General features: G+C 47.7%; 1 long non-coding RNA gene across 1 annotated transcript; it reads right to left on the bottom strand.

The window, feature by feature from the left end:
- Nucleotides 1-849: 849 nt before the first annotated feature.
- LOC308592088 lies at nt 850-10,408 on the bottom strand. The gene is made up of 3 exons (XR_014010365.1): nt 10,338-10,408; nt 1,411-1,575; nt 850-961 (listed from the first exon to the last, which is right to left on the bottom strand). It is a non-coding gene; the product is annotated as an uncharacterized lncRNA (long non-coding RNA).
- Nucleotides 10,409-11,600: the final 1,192 nt, after the last annotated feature.

The raw sequence follows: 11,600 nt of genomic DNA, 5'->3' as shown, positions 1-11,600 counted from the left end.
TATTGACATTGAAGGCTGGGCTGAACTTAGGTCCATTGATTCCAGCTGGTCTCCTTTGAGCCAATCTTAGTTAGAAGACAAACCCTTTGGGGTACTTTAAAAAGAATTAAATTGTAAGAACATTTTTTTTAAAAAAAGGAGATAAAACCTCTCATATAACATAGGGCGAAGAGAATTTGGATTCTCAGCCCTAACACACATAAACACACACCCACACTGCTCTGTGTTTCACTTGCTAATGTGTTTCAGCGAATGTTGATTGGAAGTTTGGAGCCAATAACTCAAAACAGAACGGGTGAGTGGGAAGAATAAAATGTGTGTGGAGGGGTCACCACTCGGCCTTTGCAACAGAACAACACTGGTAGGTAAACACAGAGGAAATCAAGGACAAAAGTCCAAGTGACTCAGCTTGTACACAGATGATACTGAACCCTGAAGGCATCTTTGGCAAGGTTTGGCAGACAGGAGCCTGCTCTGATTGTTCAAAAAACAATGAGTGACATGATTAGAAGAGATGGATGGATTGGAAGCCAGCCCGCTCACTTTGGGGCTCAGCAGAAATCGCACCCCCACCGTTCACCTCTTGGCGTTCCAGGTTACTCTGCCCGATGTCTTCAAGCTAATAAGGACCTGGGAGAGAAAACCATAATGAGGCCCTCAAGGTATGGATTTTCCAGCCTGTCGGAGATGATTTGAAGAGAGGTTCAATGGTGACACGTGTAGGAGACTCTCACACACACACACACCTAAGCAGATGTGTAACTAAAGCAAAGTCCTCAGGCTGGGGAGAAGATATAAGGAAGCTCTTTCAGCAAGATGTTCCTTCTATAGCTCTTTGCTTACCTGGACATCAGGAGTCATAGACTTGTAGAGTTTCAAGGGACCTCTCCAAGGGTGATCTTGTTCAACCCCGTGATGCAATGCAGGAATTGCAGCTCAAGAACCCCTGATGGATGCTCATCTGACCGACATTTAAGAACCTCCAATGAAAGAGAGTTCACCACCTTCTGAGGGAGTCTGTTCCCCTGTCAGATGGCTCCCACCAGCAGAAAGTTCTTCTGTCTAAGAGAACCAGCATGGTGCAGTGGTTAGAGCACCAGACAAAGACCTGGGAGAGATCAGGGGTTAAATCCCTGCTTGTCTATGAAACTCACTGGGGGCAGTGGCGGAGAACAGGCGGGGGCGTGGCTGGCGCGCATCCCGGGGGCATGGCGCGCATCCTGGGGGCTTGGTGTGCTGCCCGCAGGGGCATGGTGTGTATCCTGGGGGCGTGGCGCCCAGTGCAGGGGGGGCAGCCGTAATGGCACCCCACTGGGATCGTGCCGCCGGGGGCGGTGCGCTCCCCCGGCACCCCTGTTCCTCCACCAGTAACTGGGGGACCAGTTACTGCCTTCTCTCAGCCTAACCTACCTCACAGTAGAGAGTGCTCTTATGTTCAAATCCTGATTGCTGGTTTCCCATAGGCATCCGGGGAGCCACTGTGAGAGCAGGATCCTGGACCAGATGTGCCACTGGCCTGATCCAGAGAAAGGCTCTTCTTATATTCTTAGGGTCTTCTCAGTGGTAGCCCCCAAGCTGCGGAATGAACTGCCCACTGAGACACGGTGGTCAACTTCTGCTAGCATCGATCAGGCTTCCCTGGACTTCTGGTACCAGCTGTGTGATGTAGTCACCTTGTATTTATTGCATATTGGGTTTTTCTTATGCAAAAGCTTGTTTTTTGATATGCCACCTTGCTGCTATTTTAGCAAGAGAGATAGGCATGCTTTCAATCAATGAACTCTCCCAGATGCTTTGGGGGGTATGCAGATGTCAGACTGGCTCACGGGCCAGGATTCCTTTACTCCCTGCTGCAAGCCCCCGCCAGCTGCAGAGCATTGTGGGATTCCCCCACTCGCAGCGGTGGGAGAGAGCAAGAGCTGCATTAGAGAGCTCCGCCCGCCCGCCCCCTTTCGTCCCCGCCTGCTCCCCTTGCCTCACTCCACCCCATTAGTCATGCTGTCTCATTTTCTATTAGTTCCCTTCAATATTTTATGGGGCCTGTTTCCCTTCAGGTAGCAACAATGCAGGGGTCAGCAGAATCTAGTGCTGCGCTCTCAAGTGCCGGCACTGTGACTGCTGTATATTATTTACCAGAGCATTATTATGGCCCGCCAGCCTCGCTCAAAGTGAAAAGGCCTGTCAGGACCTCTCCTCGTCCAGGCGGAGAGAGGCACGGGAAAAGGTGGAAGGTGTCACATGCGAATCCTGCCTGCCTGGTGAAATGCAGGCGATCGCAGTGTTCCACTTGACCCCCAGGTCCTCCCCCCCTCCTTTCTCCATGCCAATCGGTTTCCTGAATTGAGTGCCAATTCAACACACATGCAAGCACATGCGCACACACACATACCCCAAATGCCTGGAAATAGGAAGTGCATCAGTGTGGATGGATATTCTTATCGTTGTAAGAAAAAGCTGCTCCCTTTCCCTTATGGGGTATACAAGAGCCTGCAGAGAGTCCTTAAGTGCGTTCCCTATCGGTGGAAGAAAATAACAGAGGCCAACCAGAGTATATTCAGAAGTAAAGTGGCTAGTAAGCCTGATCTTAATTGAAGGAACTGTTGCAACAGGGTCCGCACTCACCACATACAGGAGGGAGGAGAACATGGGTGGCACTAAGGTCTAAACTACTGAGCCTCTTGGGCTTGCGGATCTGAAGGTCGGCGGTTCGAATTCCCACGACAGAGTGAGCCCCCGTTTTTCTGCCGCAGCTCCTGCCAACCTAGCAGTTTGCAAGTACAGTGGTACCTCGGTTAAGTACTTAATTCGTTCCGGAAATCCGTACTTAACGTGAAACTGTTCTTAACCTGAAGCCCCACTTTAACTAATGGGGCCTCCTGCTGCTGCTGCGCTGACAGAGCACAATTTCTGTTCTCATTCTGAAGCAAAGTTCTTTTTTTATTTTTTATAATAATATTTATTGAAACAGAAGAATTTTTTAAAAAATACACAAAAAAAGACAAAATTACAAAAAAGAAAGAAAGACAAAAACATAAGAAAAAAACAAAAATAAAACCATCCTTTTCAAATTCTCCAATTTCCATGACCTCCTCCTCCTCCCATCTCTTGTATCTTGGCTAATAATTGTCACAGCAAATCCTTTTCAAAGTTCATAATATTCTGTGATTCTGAAGCAAAGTTCTTAACCCAAGGTACTATTTCTGGGTTAGCAGAGTCTGTAACCTGAAGCGTAAGTAACCTGAAGCATATGTAACCCGAGGTACCACTGTAGATGAATAGGTACTGCTGCGGTGGAAAGGTAAACAGCATTTCCATGCGCTCTGGCTTCCATCACAGTGTCCTGTTGCACCAGAAACGATTTAGTCATGCTGGCCACATGACCCAGAAAGCTGCCTGTGGACAAACGCTGGCTCCCTCGGCCTGAAAGTGAGATGAGCGCCGCAACCCCATAGTCGCCTTTGACTGGACTTAACAGTCCAGGGGGTCCTTGACCTTTTTACCTTTATGCTGGAGAAAGGTTGGAGGGTATGTTAGTGGCCACCACTGCCTCCTGTGGCAGTGAGTTCCACAGTTTAACTATGCGCAGGAGGCTAATGGCTTCTGCATGCCTTCTGAATAAACACGCTTTCGTTTCCCAACACAGTGCAAGGTTCCTGAGTTTCCTAGTTCCTCCTGGTGTGCCTCCTTCCAGTTCAGTCTGCACAAGATTGGCGCTGTCCCAAAGCATGCATCTCTTCCCCCCTCCTTTAAAGCCTCACAGCCAAGGGAACACACAGACACATATACACCCAGGAGCAAAGGGCAGGCTGCAAGCCAAGTCAGCGCTCTTTTTTTTCATCACTCTACTGGCTGGTTTGGCAAAAGAACAAGGGCAGACTGTTCTCTGCTAATCCCTCCTCTGGGCTGGGAGCAAGGGAGAGGCATGAACTCAGCCGGGAGCAAGAGAGAGCGGATCTGTGTGCCGCGCACACGCATGCGTCGGTGCATGCCAGCTTTTGAGAGCATCCCGGCTAATACCTGCTGAGTCACATCTGGATGAGTCCAGCGGTGTCACCACCGCAAAGCAATTTGTCTCTCGCTCAGGCAAGAGGCATCCATGGTGGATCACCGGCTCTCTGCAAGCAGAGCGAGGCCGGGAGAACAATGTCCCTTTCTCTTTGCTGAATTGCCGCATGGCTGAGCTCGCCTCTTCCTCAAGAAAGGGCAGCGGGCAAAGAGTTCGAGCCTGATCTTCACATCTAGACAACTGTCTACCAGCGAGGTGGGGTGTTTTGAAGGAAGCGGGGGCAACAGCTCAGGGGCCCTTTGCATGCAGAAGGTCCCAGGTTCACTCCTGGAAACCTGGAAGAACCTCTGCCAGTCAGTGCAGTCAACAGCATAGCCTCCAAAATTTATCCCATGAAAATAGGGGTGTCTGTTGTTGTTGTTGTTTTATACCCTGCCCATCTGAATGGGTTTTCCCAGCCACTCTGGGTGGCTTCCAACAAATATTAGGTAAAGGTAAAGGGACCCCTGACCATTAGGTCCAGTCGTGACCGACTCTGGGGTTGTGGCGCTCATCTCGCTTTACTGGCCGAGGAAGCCGGAGTACAGCTTCCGGGTCATGTGGCCAGCATGACTAAGCCACTTCTGGAGAACCAGAACAGCACACAGAAACGCCGTTTACCTTCCCGCCAGAGCGGTTCCTCTTTATCTACTTGCACTTTGACGTGCTTTCGAACTCCTAGGTTGGCAGGAGCAGGGACTGAGCAATGGGAGCTCACCCCATCGTGGGGATTCAAACCACCGACCTTCTGATCAGCAAGTTCTAGGCTCTGTGGTTTAACCCACAGTGCCACCCGTGTCGCTCCAACAAATATTAAAACATAATAAAATCTAACCAACAAACTGAAACTAGCACAGGGACAAATAAAAGGGGATACCTTCACCCATTGTGCCTCCCCTTTATTACACGGTGTTATGTACTAAGCTTGGATCCTAGAACAATAGGCAAGTAGGATCTTAGAATGCAACAACTGATTGGTTTGCAGGAAAAGACCAGTCAGGCTCCAGGAGGAAGATAATCAGCCTATTAGGCTGGTAGGATCGTAGAATGCAATAACTGATTGGCCTGCAGGAAAAGACCAATCAGGCTCCAGGAGGGAAGCAGAATCAGCCAAACAGATGGGACTCATTGTGTAAATAATGTATATAAAAGCCTGAGGTTTGGGGGGCAATTCAATCACTGTTTTACAAGCTGCAATAAAGAGCATGAAATCACTACAGGACTCCGAGTATATTTCACACGTACAGCCCAACATGACAAGAACTCCCCAACAGCATACGAATTGATATGGCTAAGCTGACCAACCCAAAACCCCTTCCGCCTTCTCACATGCAAACAAAACTTAATGCAGTCAACTATAGACAACCAACTATGCCCTGCCCCCCCATCTCTCTCACCACCAATGAAAATGAATAAATGCATAGGAAGAGAACCTGCCCACGTGATGCTGACACTAAAACCTTGTACATATGCTACGTAAAAGAATTAAAGTTTTCTTCTTCTTCTCCTTCTTCTTCTTTGGCGATCCCTCGTAGCTGAGTAAGATTGTCTTCCATGAACACAGTCTTTAGAGTGCGTCCGTAAGTGACTGTGGAGGCCACTTCTGGATCCATACGTACTTCCACAGTGGGGACATTGGTTTCCGGGCAGAAGTTGATCACGGTGAGGGTTTGCCAAGCATGCCTTCCTCTTAGCACGTTTCTCCCTTTCGTCCTGAGTTTGAGTGTGTTCAAAGCCCACGATACCTTTGGTAAAAGCTGTTCTCCAACTGGAGCGCTCGCAGGCCAGTGTTTTCCATTTGTCAGTGTTTATACTACTTTTTTTTTTTAGATTTGCCTTGAGAGAGGTTTAAACCTCTTTTGTTGACCACCGGCATTACGCTTTCAATTTTTAAGTTCGGAATAGAGTAGTTGCTTTGGAAGATTCTCACTCTCTGCTCTCTCTCCCCACCTCTCTTCTCCCCCAACTTTATACTATATACAGTATCAGTGTCCCACATCAAATAGAACTGATCTGTAGAAAGGACATTATGACCTGAAAACTGAGGCAATGTATGCACTTTTGTAAACCAAGAAAATCTTTAATAAAAACCATAATACACACACACACACACAATTTAAAATACTCATTTTACATCCTTAAGACATCAAGGACTTCCTTTCTTCTCTTTTCATGGTTCATTTCACATAACATAAATCCCTGCATATTTTACAAAAAACTATACCAATCGGTATTCCATTATTACATCCATCCAAACTTATTTACACTGTTGAATTTATCTTAACACTGCCAGTGTTTCCAGCTGTACACAGTTATTTCCCATATATTCAACGAACACTTTCCAATCTTCTCTAAATGTATGCTCTTTTTGTTCTCTTATTCTATATGTGAAGTCTGCAGGTTGTGCATATTCTGTCAGCTTAAGTTGCCATTCTTCTTTGGCTGGGACCTCACTCGTTTTCCATTTTGAGGCTAACAAAACATGCGATTCAGCAGTGACATACATAAATAACCTCTTTTGACACTTGGGAATTTCAATCTGAATTATCCCCAACAGAAAGGACTCTGGGGTTGGGGGGTTGGGGGGAAGTACTTTTAAACACCCCCCCCCCAGTTCATTCTGGATCATTTCCCAACATTCTTTTTCTCTTTTACAAGTCCTGGCATGAAACATTTTCTACCAGCCTTTATTCAAAACCAAATGGACTGGAGTCTTACTTTATTTCAAGGGGAAGGGTCATAGCTCAGTGGCAGAGCATCTTCTTAGCATGTAGAAGGTCCCTGGCAGCATCTCTACAGGAGGGGAGGGGACTCTAGTGCTCAGGTGCTGCTTGTGAGTTTCCCACAAGCCTCTGCTTGGCCACTATAAGAACAGGATACTGGACTGACCCAGCAGACTTTTCTTAGGTTCTTAGGTGAGGCATCCTGTCTGCCTTCTTTTTCAACAATAAAAAGAAACCCAACCACAGAGATCTGAGGCAGGAGAAGAGAAAGTTTGGAGGAGAAAAGTTCCTGTCGGGTAGAGGGGAAAACGAACCCAGGAGTCCTGCCCTCTAACATCTCCACCTTCACCACAGCAGCCTGGGGAGCTTTGAAAGTACACAATCAATGGATTCCTCGGTACCTGTCAGTTTGCATTTAAACTGAGCAGGATGTGTTCTGGATGTTTGAGTCTGAGGAGGAAATCTATCCAAGTGTTTGTGAGAAACACACCGTGTGGTTCTTTAAGAAAAGAAAAGGAATTAGCTCCCAAGCCTACCTTCAGACTTGCAAAAGCAGCTCTAGGTTTTTGTCTGTAACCTTCAGCTGCAACCTCTTATAGGTACGTCCATCAGCCTCAAATCTAGATTTGGGGCATTGAAAGGACATGGTGGGGGGTCTCTGTCTCCCAGAGAGTCATAAGAACACAAGAAAAGCATGCTGGATCAGACCAATCAAGTCCAGCATCACAGTGGCAACCTCCCAACTGGAAACCCTCAAGCAGAATGCAAGTGCAAGAGCATTCTGCCCTCCTGTGACTTTTGGCAACTGGCAAATATTTGGTAAATATTTTATTATTTATGCCTTGCCCATCTGTCTTGGTTGCCCCAGGCAATGTGGGCAACTTTCAGCATATATAGAAACATAATCCTTCTCTTTGCCAATACTCGTAGCTGAGTAAGATTGTCTTCCATAAACACAGTCATCACAGTAGGTCCATAAGTGACTGTGGAGGCCAATTCCTGATCCACACGTCCTTCCACAGTGGAGACATTGGTTTCCTGGTGGTAGTTGATCACAGTGAGGGTTTGCCATGTGTGCCTTCCTCTTAGCACGTTTCTCCCTTTCATCCTGAGTTCGAGTGTCTTCAAAACCCACAGCACCTTTGGTAAAGGCTGTTCTCCAGTTGGAGCACTCGCAGGCTAGCGTTTCCCAGTTGTCAGTGTTTATATTACATTTTTTAAGATTTGCCTTGAGAGAGTCTTTAAACCTCTTTTGTTGACCACCGGCCTTACACTTTCCATTTTTAAGTTTGGAATAGAGCAGTTGCTTTGGAAGACGATAACCTTGCATCCGCACAACCAGTCCAACAAAGTTGATGTTGAAGAATCATCGCTTCAGCATGGGTGATCTTTGCTTCTTTCAGTACACTGGCATTAGTTCCCCTGTCTTCCCAAGTGTTGTGTAAAAATTTTCAGAGACACCGTTGGTGGAATCTTTCAAGGAGTTTTAGATAGCATTTATAAGTGATCCATGTTTCACAAGCATACAGTAACGTTGGTAGTACAATAGCTTTGTAAACAAGCATTTTGGTTTCCCTGCAAATGTCCCAGTCCTCAAACACTCTGCACTTCAGTCGGGAGAAAGCTGCACTCGCAGAGCTCAGGCGATGCTGGATTTTGCATCAATGTACAGTGGTACCTCTGGTTAAGAACTTAATTCGTTCTGGAGGTCCGTTCTTAACCTGAAACTGTTCTTAACCTGAAGCACCACTTTAGCTAATGGGGCCTCCCACTGCTGCTGTGTGGCCGGAGCACGATTTCTGTTCTCGTCCTGAAGCAAAGTTCTTAACCCGAGGTACTATTTCTGGGATAGTGGAGTGTGTAACCTGAAGCGTCTGTAACCTGAACCGTCTGTAACCCGAGGTACCACTGTATAAAAAACATAATAGCTCCATACTCTCTGACATTTCTCCAATGAAAATAGGGACATCCTAAGGAAAAGCAGAACATTCCAGGATCAAATCAGAAACCAGGACGTCTTCTGTAAATCCAGGACTGTCCCTGGAAAATAGGGACACTTGGAGGGTCTGCATAAGATGTCCATGAGTTATGATAGTGTTTTAAGAGAAGGAGAAAGCCCCCAAGACAGACCCTTTGGTCCATTTAGCTTAGACTTGACTACACTTCCTGGTAGAGACTCCCCAGAGACTCTCCAAGCCATTCCTGGAGGCACCAGGATTAAAACTGGGACCTTTGACATGGTTCATGACTGAACTATGGCCCTTCCATTGAAGAAGGGGGTGGGAGAATATTTTGGCTGAAAGGGCCTGGTCCTTATCTTCTCCCACCCTGTTCCTTGCAAGGAGCATAGGACTTCATGTATCAGTGTGGCTTGAGGAAGATCAAATGGGGAGGCCAAATTGACTCTGCAGGCTCTGGAGGTTGAAGGTTTCTCGTCCCTGCCTGAAGGCACAAAAACACAGAAACAAACTGCCTTGTTACAGAGTCAGAACACCAGACCACTGACTACCAGAGACTCTCCGGGGTTTCAGTCAGGAGGCTCCCCTTGCCCTGCCTGGAAATTCCTGGGATTGAACCTGGATCATCTGTATGCCAAGCAGGTGCTCTAACTACTGAGCTATGGTCACACACTTAAAAATATTACAGTGGTACCTCGGGTTAAGAACTTAATTCGTTCTGGAGGTCCGTTCTTAACCTGAAACTGTTCTTAACCTGATATACCACTTTAGCTAATGGGGCCTCCTCCTGCTGCTGCGCTGCCGGAGCACGATTTCTGTTCTCATCCTGAAGCAAAGTTCTTAACCCGAGGTACTATTTCTGAGTTAGCGGAGTCTGTAACCTGAAGCGTATGTAACCTGAAGCGTATGTAACCCAAGGTACCACTGTACAAGAAGAAGAAGAAGAAGAAGAAGAAGAAGAAGAAGAAGAAGAAGAAGAAGAAGGGGAGGAGTTTGGATTTGATATTCCGCTTTATCACTACCCGAAGGAGTCTCAAAGCGGCTAACATTCTCCTTTCCCTTCCTCCCCCACAACAAACACTCTGTGAGGTGAGTGAGGCTGAGAGACTTCAGAGAAGTGTGACTGGCCCAAGGTCACCCAGCAGCTGCATGTGGAGGAGCAGGGAATCGAACCCGGTTCCCCAGATTATGAGACTACCGCTCTTAACCACTACATCACACTGGCTCTCAAGCTTCTAGTCCTCATAATTCTGACTCACCGTATTTTTCGCTCTATAAGACGCACCAGACCACAAGACGCACCTAGTTTTTGGAGGAGGAAAAGAAGAAATAAAATATTCTGAATCTCAGAAGCTAGAACAGCAAGAGGGATCGCTGCACAGTGAAAGCAGCAATCCCTCTTGCTGTTCTGGCTTCTGGGATAGCTGTGCAGCCTGCATTCGCTCCATAAGATGCACACACATTTCCCCTTACTTTTTAGGAGGGAAAAAGTGAGTCTTATAGAGCAAAAAATACAGTAAGTACTGTAGCTGCCTTATCCTGAGTCAGGCTGGTGGTCCAGTATTGCCTACCCTGACTTGCAGTCTCACTCCAGCAGTTTCCCAGACCTACCTGGAGATGTCATTGGGGAAGGAACCTGGGACCTTCTGCATGCAAAGCAGGTGGTCTGCTCCTGAACTGTGGGCAAGGAAAGAAGAATGGAAACAGGACACCTGGACCAGAGGTTCACAGCGAGGGGGGAGGGCGTGGCAGTGGCATGCAAGGTGTTCTTGAAACTATTGCTCAGCTGTTGGAAGAGCACATGGGGAACCTCTTAAGAGTGTCTATTTTGGCTAACAGCAGGGGGAGGAAAGCCACTCGGTGTTGTTTGCAGGAGAGTCCTCCATGCAAGAGAAGGTGCCTGTTTTGCAAGATTCTTAGGCAGGGAAGGGAAGCATGGAGTGTTTTCACTGCGAGAGAGGTTAGAGAGGGGTGTCACGATGGCAATCTGTAAGCACCATCACAAGGAGAAGGAGTGGGCGGGCGTCAGGAAAATAGCAGTTTCTTCTGAAGAGTGCTTAATGCTGGCAACTTAAACCTGGGACCACAGCAACAGTCTCTCACATACACAAAGCGGAGGACTGGCATCCGAAAGCAGGGACAAGCAGATATTCCTCTTTGTTGGCTCTTGAAGCAACCCCCAGATGTGGGATCCCTTGTACCCATGTCAAAATTTTGCAGTTGTTCTGCAATATAAACCCTGCCTTTGCAAGTCATACAACACACTGGGGTTCCTACTTGTGAGTCGAGGACCCACCACCAGCATAGGAGTATAATAAGACACAAGGACACATTATTTTAGGTTAATGGGCAAAATTAGGCCACAATTTTTATTGGTTACAGCATGTGAGTAGTACTGGCTTAGGCACTGGATGAAACAGCAATACAGTGGTGCCGCGCAAGACGAAATTAATTCGTTCCGCAATTCTCTTCGTCTTGCGGTTTTTTCGTCTTGCGATGCACGGTTTCCCATAGGAATGCATTGAAAATCAATTAATGCGTTCCTAGGGAAACCGCCTTCAGACCAGGTCCGGGGACAGTCTGTCCCCGGACCTCTTCTGAAGGCTGGGGGGGGGGCAAGGGCTTTTCTTCCCACCCTCAGCATTTTAAAAAACCCCGGGACAGCGGAGGACTTCTCCGCTGTCCGGGGCGATCTTAAAATGCTGGCGGGCGGCATTTTAAAATCGCCCCGGACAGCGGAGGACTTCTCCGCTGTCCGGGGCGATTTAAAAGCCCCTGGGAAGGCAGGCAGGGGGGACAAAGACTTTTGCCCCCCGCCAGCCTTCCTCTTCTGAAGGCTGGCGGGGGCGAAAGTCTTTGCTCCCCCCCCCCGCC

The sequence above is a fragment of the Podarcis bocagei genome, assembly GCF_964188305.1.
Source record: "Podarcis bocagei genome assembly, chromosome: 7".
NCBI classification, from domain to species: domain Eukaryota; kingdom Metazoa; phylum Chordata; class Lepidosauria; order Squamata; family Lacertidae; genus Podarcis; species Podarcis bocagei.
The sequence above is the reverse complement of the archived record's forward strand: the minus strand, read 5'-3'. Positions and strand labels throughout refer to the sequence as shown.